This window comes from Lygodium microphyllum, chromosome 25, assembly GCF_053477565.2.
Source record: "Lygodium microphyllum isolate KBCC chromosome 25, Lygodium_microphyllum_v1.1.10, whole genome shotgun sequence".
Taxonomy (NCBI): Eukaryota; Viridiplantae; Streptophyta; class Polypodiopsida; order Schizaeales; family Lygodiaceae; genus Lygodium; species Lygodium microphyllum.
In genome coordinates this window covers 21780084-21787278 of record NC_141159.1, presented here as the reverse complement: position 1 = coordinate 21787278, position 7195 = coordinate 21780084, and positions in this window count along the sequence as shown.

Sequence of the window (7195 nt, the reverse complement as noted above, 5' to 3'; positions counted from 1 at the left end):
TGTTCAATAATATATTCCTTAAAGAATTGAATTTCTCTCAGAGGCTAAAAGAGAACTGATATAAAACACTACTAGCATAGAAGACCCATTTGGGAAAATAAGGGGAGGTATGGCAATAATTAGAGAGGCTACTAAGCAGCATGGTCATGCTAGAGCTAAAACTAGGAGAAGGAATTTCAATGTGACTATCAAATGTCAAACATGCATGCTAGTTGTTCTTGCTTGGTACCCTCATGATAAGCATATAGTCTACATATTGCAAGGATTTGAGGATCTTATTAAGATGGGTGAGGAGGAGAGGAGAATCACTATTGTACATATGCAACTTAAAGGGGAGTACTACGTCGATAGGGATGCTCCATCATGGAGCTTTTTCAAGACACTATAGCTTAAACAAAAGAGGGAGACCATTGCAGTGATTGAGGATGTAGATGAAAGGATTCACAATGATGATGTACCTAGCAAGCATTGTAGGATTGGCACTGGTCCATGAAGCAAACTATGGGTTGAAATTGAGAGAATTTATGGAACCAGTGGGGATAGGGCAATAGATGGGGAAATTTCAACCAAGCAGGCAAGACCATTCTCAAAGGAGGAACTACTATATATTGTGAAGAAGATGAATAAAGGGAGGTGATTTCCAAGCCTTGATGGCCTACAGTAGAGGTATATGAGGCATTATGAGATGCATGTGGCAAATATGTAACCAAATTTGCAAACACATGCATGTATAGAGGGACTATCCCTAGCTTTGCAAATCAAGGAAAGATCAAATTGTTGCCCAAGGGGTATAACAAGAATCAAGCCATCACAATGGAGATTTTTGAACATAGTAATGTCATCTATAAAATTACGTCAAAAGGAATGCCTTTGAGGATTAATTTTATCCTAAAAAAAGTTATCCATAAATCCCAATATGGGTTTTTCTTTGGGAGGAAGGTATAAGATACCATACTAAACTTCATGGTAGCTATAGAGCATACAATGGAGTCAGGAGGAGGCTTCATCCTTGTAAATATGGAACTTGATAAGGCCTATGATGGTTTGAGATGGGACATTTTATTGGCTATCATGGAAAAAATTGGATTTGAAAGACCAATCTCTAAGATGGTGGGCACAATATCCACAAATAGGACTGCTAAGATCGGCGGTCTCAATGGATATACGTCACATTCTTTCAAGTTATAGAGATCACTGAGATTGGCTTTTCCCCTTGTCCCACTTATCTTCACAATAGCAATTAACCCTCTGCTTAAGCCTATGCAATATAGAGTAGAAAGAGGCCTTATAAAGGGACTACCCCTCCCTAATGGGCATAAATATGCCTAGAACCATTTGCATATGATAATTCAAATATAGTGCAAGTTGAGGAGCAAAATCTCTAGCAATTGCTAGAGGTCTATGAAGAGTATTTGCAAATCTCAAGTGCTATGATCAATAAACCAAAAATAGAGATATTATTTTTGAGGCTAAGGGACTACTGGAACTAGCTGTAGAGGTTTGTGTTCAAGATGATCAAGGTGGGTGAGGTACTCAAATACCTAGGAGCCCCTATTGGTCTAGTTGTGACCACCAAACAAAAGATGGATTGGCTTCTCCAATAAATTGAGTAGAAGATATTGAAATACTCCAAGATGGCATTGTTATTTGTAGGGAGAATAATGGTGATGGATTAGATATTTTACCCAGCAATCATATTTTTGGCCGTAATCATGCCCTTTATGAAGACACTTGTGGATAGATTCGAGAAGATACTCAAATCATTCCTATGGCCTTTTGGTAATGCTAAGAAGTGGCATTCCATTCCATGGGATATGATTGTTGGCAATACTTACAATGGAGGCTTGGGCCTTGAAAAAGTTGAAGAGAATGTGAAGAGATTTTCCTTGAGTTTGTTATACAGGATAGAAAGTGATAAGCCATGTGTAATTATGGAAAGGCTGTACTAAAGAAGGGCACCTTGATGGGAGGCAAGTGGGACATATTGAGTCGGGATAACAAGCTATTGGCATACTCCACTAAGGTGATAAAGAGATTGAAATGGAGGGATGACAATCCAAGGAAGGGTGATGGAGCATTAATACAATTCATATGGACATTTACTTGGGCCTATGCCAATGACACCATACCAATCAGGCAGGAAATGCAGAGTGCAAAATGAGTAGTGAAAAAGGGCATTGTCAGATGGTTGGACATGTTGAATGAGGCCAAGGGTGAGTTAACACCCAAGAGGCTACTACAGAGAAGTAGGCACTAAGGGAGAGGAGGATGATAGAAGTGACCTGAGAGAAAAAAGGGAGGATTGGCCACTGTTGGATATAGTGATATATTTCTTATAGGCTAAAGGCATGATCTTATGGAGAAATAAGAGACAAAAAATTGTCTCAATTTCAAGTTGTGAGGTGGAATATAAAGACATTGGTGATGCAACAAAAGAGGAAATTTGGCTAATAAATATTCTAAAATAATTATGTTTAAATGTAAAATGGCAATGATCAAATATGATCAATCAGTGTGGTACTGATTGATACTTCAAGTAAGCCAAAGCAATTTGAGAGGCTGAAGCACTTATATATTGAAGTTCATTTCATACAACAAGAAGTGGAGAAGGGAAGAATCAAGCTACTTTATGTTTTGATTGAAGAAAATGCTATTAATTCACTTACAAAAAACACTACTAAAAGGGTAGTTAGATAGGTGCAATTTTTTGGATGATCTTGAAGACATATAAAACTAAAATTTGTTTTATGGGGGTTGCCAAAGTAAAATTAAAAAAATAAAAAATAGCATTTACAAATTAACAAAACAACAATGGTTATAATTGAACCATCATGCCTTTCAAGAAAGGAAATGGATGTATGTAGTGACATCACTGTTCACAAATTATTAATTGTCTTCTCTCTTAGTTCTCTGTATTTTGTTATCTTTGTATTTATCAGAAGGTATTAACAACTATTGCTCTCACTATTTATGTTATCTTTGTATTTATCATTGAATAATAAAAAGGAAAGAGGGAAACTATAAAGTCAGGTATGTAGTACATTTGTGAGGCTATATTGCCTATAGAGATCATCCAAGATTTTCCTTTCCTCTAAGATCATTGTGTCGCATTGAAAGAAAAATTTGAACTGTTTGTGGATTTGAAATAAATATCCAACATAGGTTGACTCTTGGATATGTGCCCCAGATCTTATAGAAGGTTAACTGCAGTAGCTCTTTACCAAGGAGCTTGATTATTGTTTTCATGTGGTTTTTTGTCGAATGTCGGTCTAAAGAAGAAGTTTACTTATACACCTAAAGATATGTCGGTCTACTGTGGGTGACAGGCTAGGCGACTAACCTAGAAGACATGGTCAATGTTTTCACATTTTTTAAATTTATTATGTAACTTCTCTCCTCGTTCTCTAGTGGGTGTTCACGTGCACAAGCACAAAATGCACATTTGTGTGAATTTACATCTGGAAAAGTGTGTGAATTTACAACTTCTCTCGTCATTCTCTAGTGGGTGTTCACGTGCACAAGCACAGAATGCACATTTGTGTGAATCTACATCTGAAAAAGTGGGGTCCTAGATTTTTTACCGAACACCCATAATAGTGATTTTTGACCCACTTGGGAGGATGTATTGAAGCAATTGAGACATATTCATTGCAAAAATTTTGGGGTTTTTTGCATTATTGATGCACTTTGAGTCGATTTGAGCTTTGACATTGAAATTTATAGTAGATTCCCTGTCGAGTGGGAGAAATTTTACCTTGGAATGTTTCAAATGTTGTGAAAGGGCAACTTCTCTTAATGCTCATTATGCAGTGAAGCAATGGTATACACAACACTTGGGTTATTGCACTTGGGCATTAGGGTGATGTATTACTGAAGTGGGAGTTGTGATTTATGCAAATGTATTAGATTTGGTTCATGTATATGTTGTAGTTAGCTCTCGGGTCTAAAATTGCAGCAAAACATGTGCCTCTTGAACACTCTTGGAAGTACAATGGTGTGTACTTGTTGTTACATTTAGTAACCTTGCCATTGTGGCTGAAATTATTCAGCACTTTATTGCAATTTTTTATTGCTGAAGATGGTTGGGTACTCATCTACATCTAAGACAAAGAATCTCTTTGAGATTCCTAAATTCGATGGCAACGTCAACTTTGATCTTTGGAAATATCATATGTAGGGTATACTCTTTTTGAAGGATTGTGAGATGATGCTTTGGTAGAACATAAGCGTGTTACTTTATGAGATTATGATTAGGCTAAAATGAGTTAAAAGGCCATTACTTACATTAAAATGGCTGTCACAGATGATATCTTGGTTGAGATCAAGGGACTTGCTACTGCCTATGCAGTTTGGGAGAAACTCAAGGCTACATATGAGAATACAACTCCTATCAATCACGTACATCGCATGTGAAAGTTGTCAACTTGAAGCTTGATGATTCTAAGGCTTCCTTAGAGCATTTGAATCCTTTCATTGGTATTTTGAGTAAGTTATTATAGGATATTGGCTTTCCAACTTTTGATCCTCAATTGAGGGCTATCTTCTTGCTCACGACTTTACCTGATGCATGGGAAGCATTGGTTATGTCATTGAGCAATAACCCCAACTTGACATTTGATGGTGTGCATGGTTCTATTCTCAATGAAGAGATGATATGCAAGGCAAGTGAGAAAATTAGTGGATCAACTTACAATGTAAGAGGAACATTTGTAAAAGGGTCAAATGCTGTAAATAAGAACAAAAATTGCCACAAAAGCAAGGAAAAAGAGCAAGATTCACTTGTTATCAGTGTGATTCCAAAAGGCATAAAAATTTTGATTGCTAGTACTTTAAAAAAGAATGAAAATGATGGAAACTCTACCCCTTAAGAAACAAAAAATGCAAATGTGGTATCTAATGTTGTTAGTGAGGAGATAGAAGAAGATAAAGATGCTGATTCATTGGTTGCATCTTCTAATCCACATGTTATGACAGTGAAGGACATGTATATCACTAAAAGGGACGTGATAGATGCTTTATTGTTAGCTCATGATGGCTTGTCACAATCTTGGATTGTTGATAGCAGTGCTTCGTTTCATGTAACTCCATCTTTGTAGTGTTTTTCTTCTTACAAGTAGAAGGTAAGCTTGGGAAAGTCTATCTAGGCAACAACCATGCATGTGATATTGAAGGAATGGGCACTATACACCTAGCTCTTGAAAATGGTCAGGAATTGATCCTTCATGATGTTAGGTATGTACCTAGAATTAAGAAGAGTTTGCTTTCTATTGGGTAGCTAGATAGTAGGGGTTACTTTACTATTTTTTGAGGTGGAATGTGGAAGATACAAAAAGGGTCTATGCTAGTCACCAGAGGTGGTAAAAAGGGAACTCTATATAATCTCTACTATAAGGCACTTTCTAGAAAGTCTGTTGCAGTTGCTGAAGTGCAATCACACATGAAGTTATGGCACAAGAAACTTGGACACATGGGTGAAAAGGATTTACAGGCACTTTCTTCACTTGGAAGAACCTGAACATGTAGTTCACTAGCCAAATAATGAGAAAATTGACATTCCCTTGGATGTGGATATATTACTTGATAATACATATCATTGGGCAAGTTGGTCTACTTGTCCCAGGAGACCTATACAAAGTTTTGATCCCTATTTGGATTGTATTTTTCTCACAGACGAAGGTGAGCCTCTTACATATAAAGAGACATTATCATGTGAGTTAAAGAAAAAGTGAGAGCTAGTTTCGGGAACATACAACACATTTGAAATCTTTTTTATATCACCATTTGCAGCAACAAATGAAATAGTACATGTGCCTGTAGCAGGGCATTTTGCATCATTTCCAACCGTCACAATGATGGATTCTTTTAGAGGCTGCATAGAACTTTATAGATCTTTCTTATTGGTCATGTGACGGGAGGCACCACTATCCAAACACCATGAGTCAGTGGTAGATTATTCTTGCGCTAAGGAGCAAACCTCTTCAATGATTACCATGAATAACTCCAACTCTGCTTCAGCTATATTGGCTATATCTTTCCCTTTACTTTTAAGGGTACCATTCTTTTCATCTGCCTTCTTAACACGACAATCTACAATTGCATGTCCTTTCTTCTTGCAGTAGAAGCACTCTCCTTGAAACTTCTTCTTACCACCCTTCTTCTTTTTGTCAACATTATTTTTGGTGGAGGAACCACCTTTGCCTTTTGCATTGGCAGATAATGTAGCATATCCATTGTTGCTTCCTTCTCGGGCTTTCAGCCTCAACTCCTCCTCCAGCAATAATGCACAAAACTCCTCAAAACTCAAAGCTTGAGGTCTCACCTGAGTATTAAGGGCAATTACTAGTCCACCAAACTTTTGTGGACAAATTCGAAGACAACTCCTTGCTAGCTCCTCACTAGTCTTTTGTATCCCAGCACCAGCCATATGCTCACGTAGATTCTTAATCCGAGTGATGAATGCTTCAGCTTTGTCTCCTTCAGCAAACTTCTCCGCTGTTAGTTGATTCTCCAAGTTTTGAATCCTTGTTTGGTTTCACGTTTCATACTGACTCCTCAGTACATTCCAAGCCTTTGATGCTTTGGTTGTATGCTGAATCAAAGTCAAAACATTGTTAGAGCATCTTGTAACTAAGGCACACAATGCATTTGCATTCCTTCATTTCCAAGCTTGTAGAAGATTTGCATTCGGAGGAATCATCACACTAGGATTTGATGGGTCGAGGGTAGGCTGTGGTTCTACATCAGTCCCCAACACAGTCTCCAAAAGCTCATACGAATCAAGGATAGTTGTAATTTTGAACTTCCATCAGGTATAGTTTGTACCATCTAACTTTCCTTCGCTGAAGGTTGATGGATGAATCCTCTGTGTTTGAATAGCTGGTACAGTAGCACCACCTTCTGCACCGCTTCCTGATTCGCCAGAACCCCTTCCAAAAGATGGCATTATTCCTCTTTGCTATTGAAGCCTTTGCCACTTGCACACTCTTTGATCCCTAGAGCTCCATGGGCTCTGATACCATGTAAAAATTACATGGCATAGCGAACAGAATCTGAGAAAGAGCTAGAGATAGAGAGTATATAATAGATAAGAGGAGAATTAGAAAATTTCTTTAGCTTCAAACAACTGATACAAAGATGGCTCTATCTACCCGTGTGCTTCCACAATGAAGCTTAGATGGCGATCTAGATAGAAGAT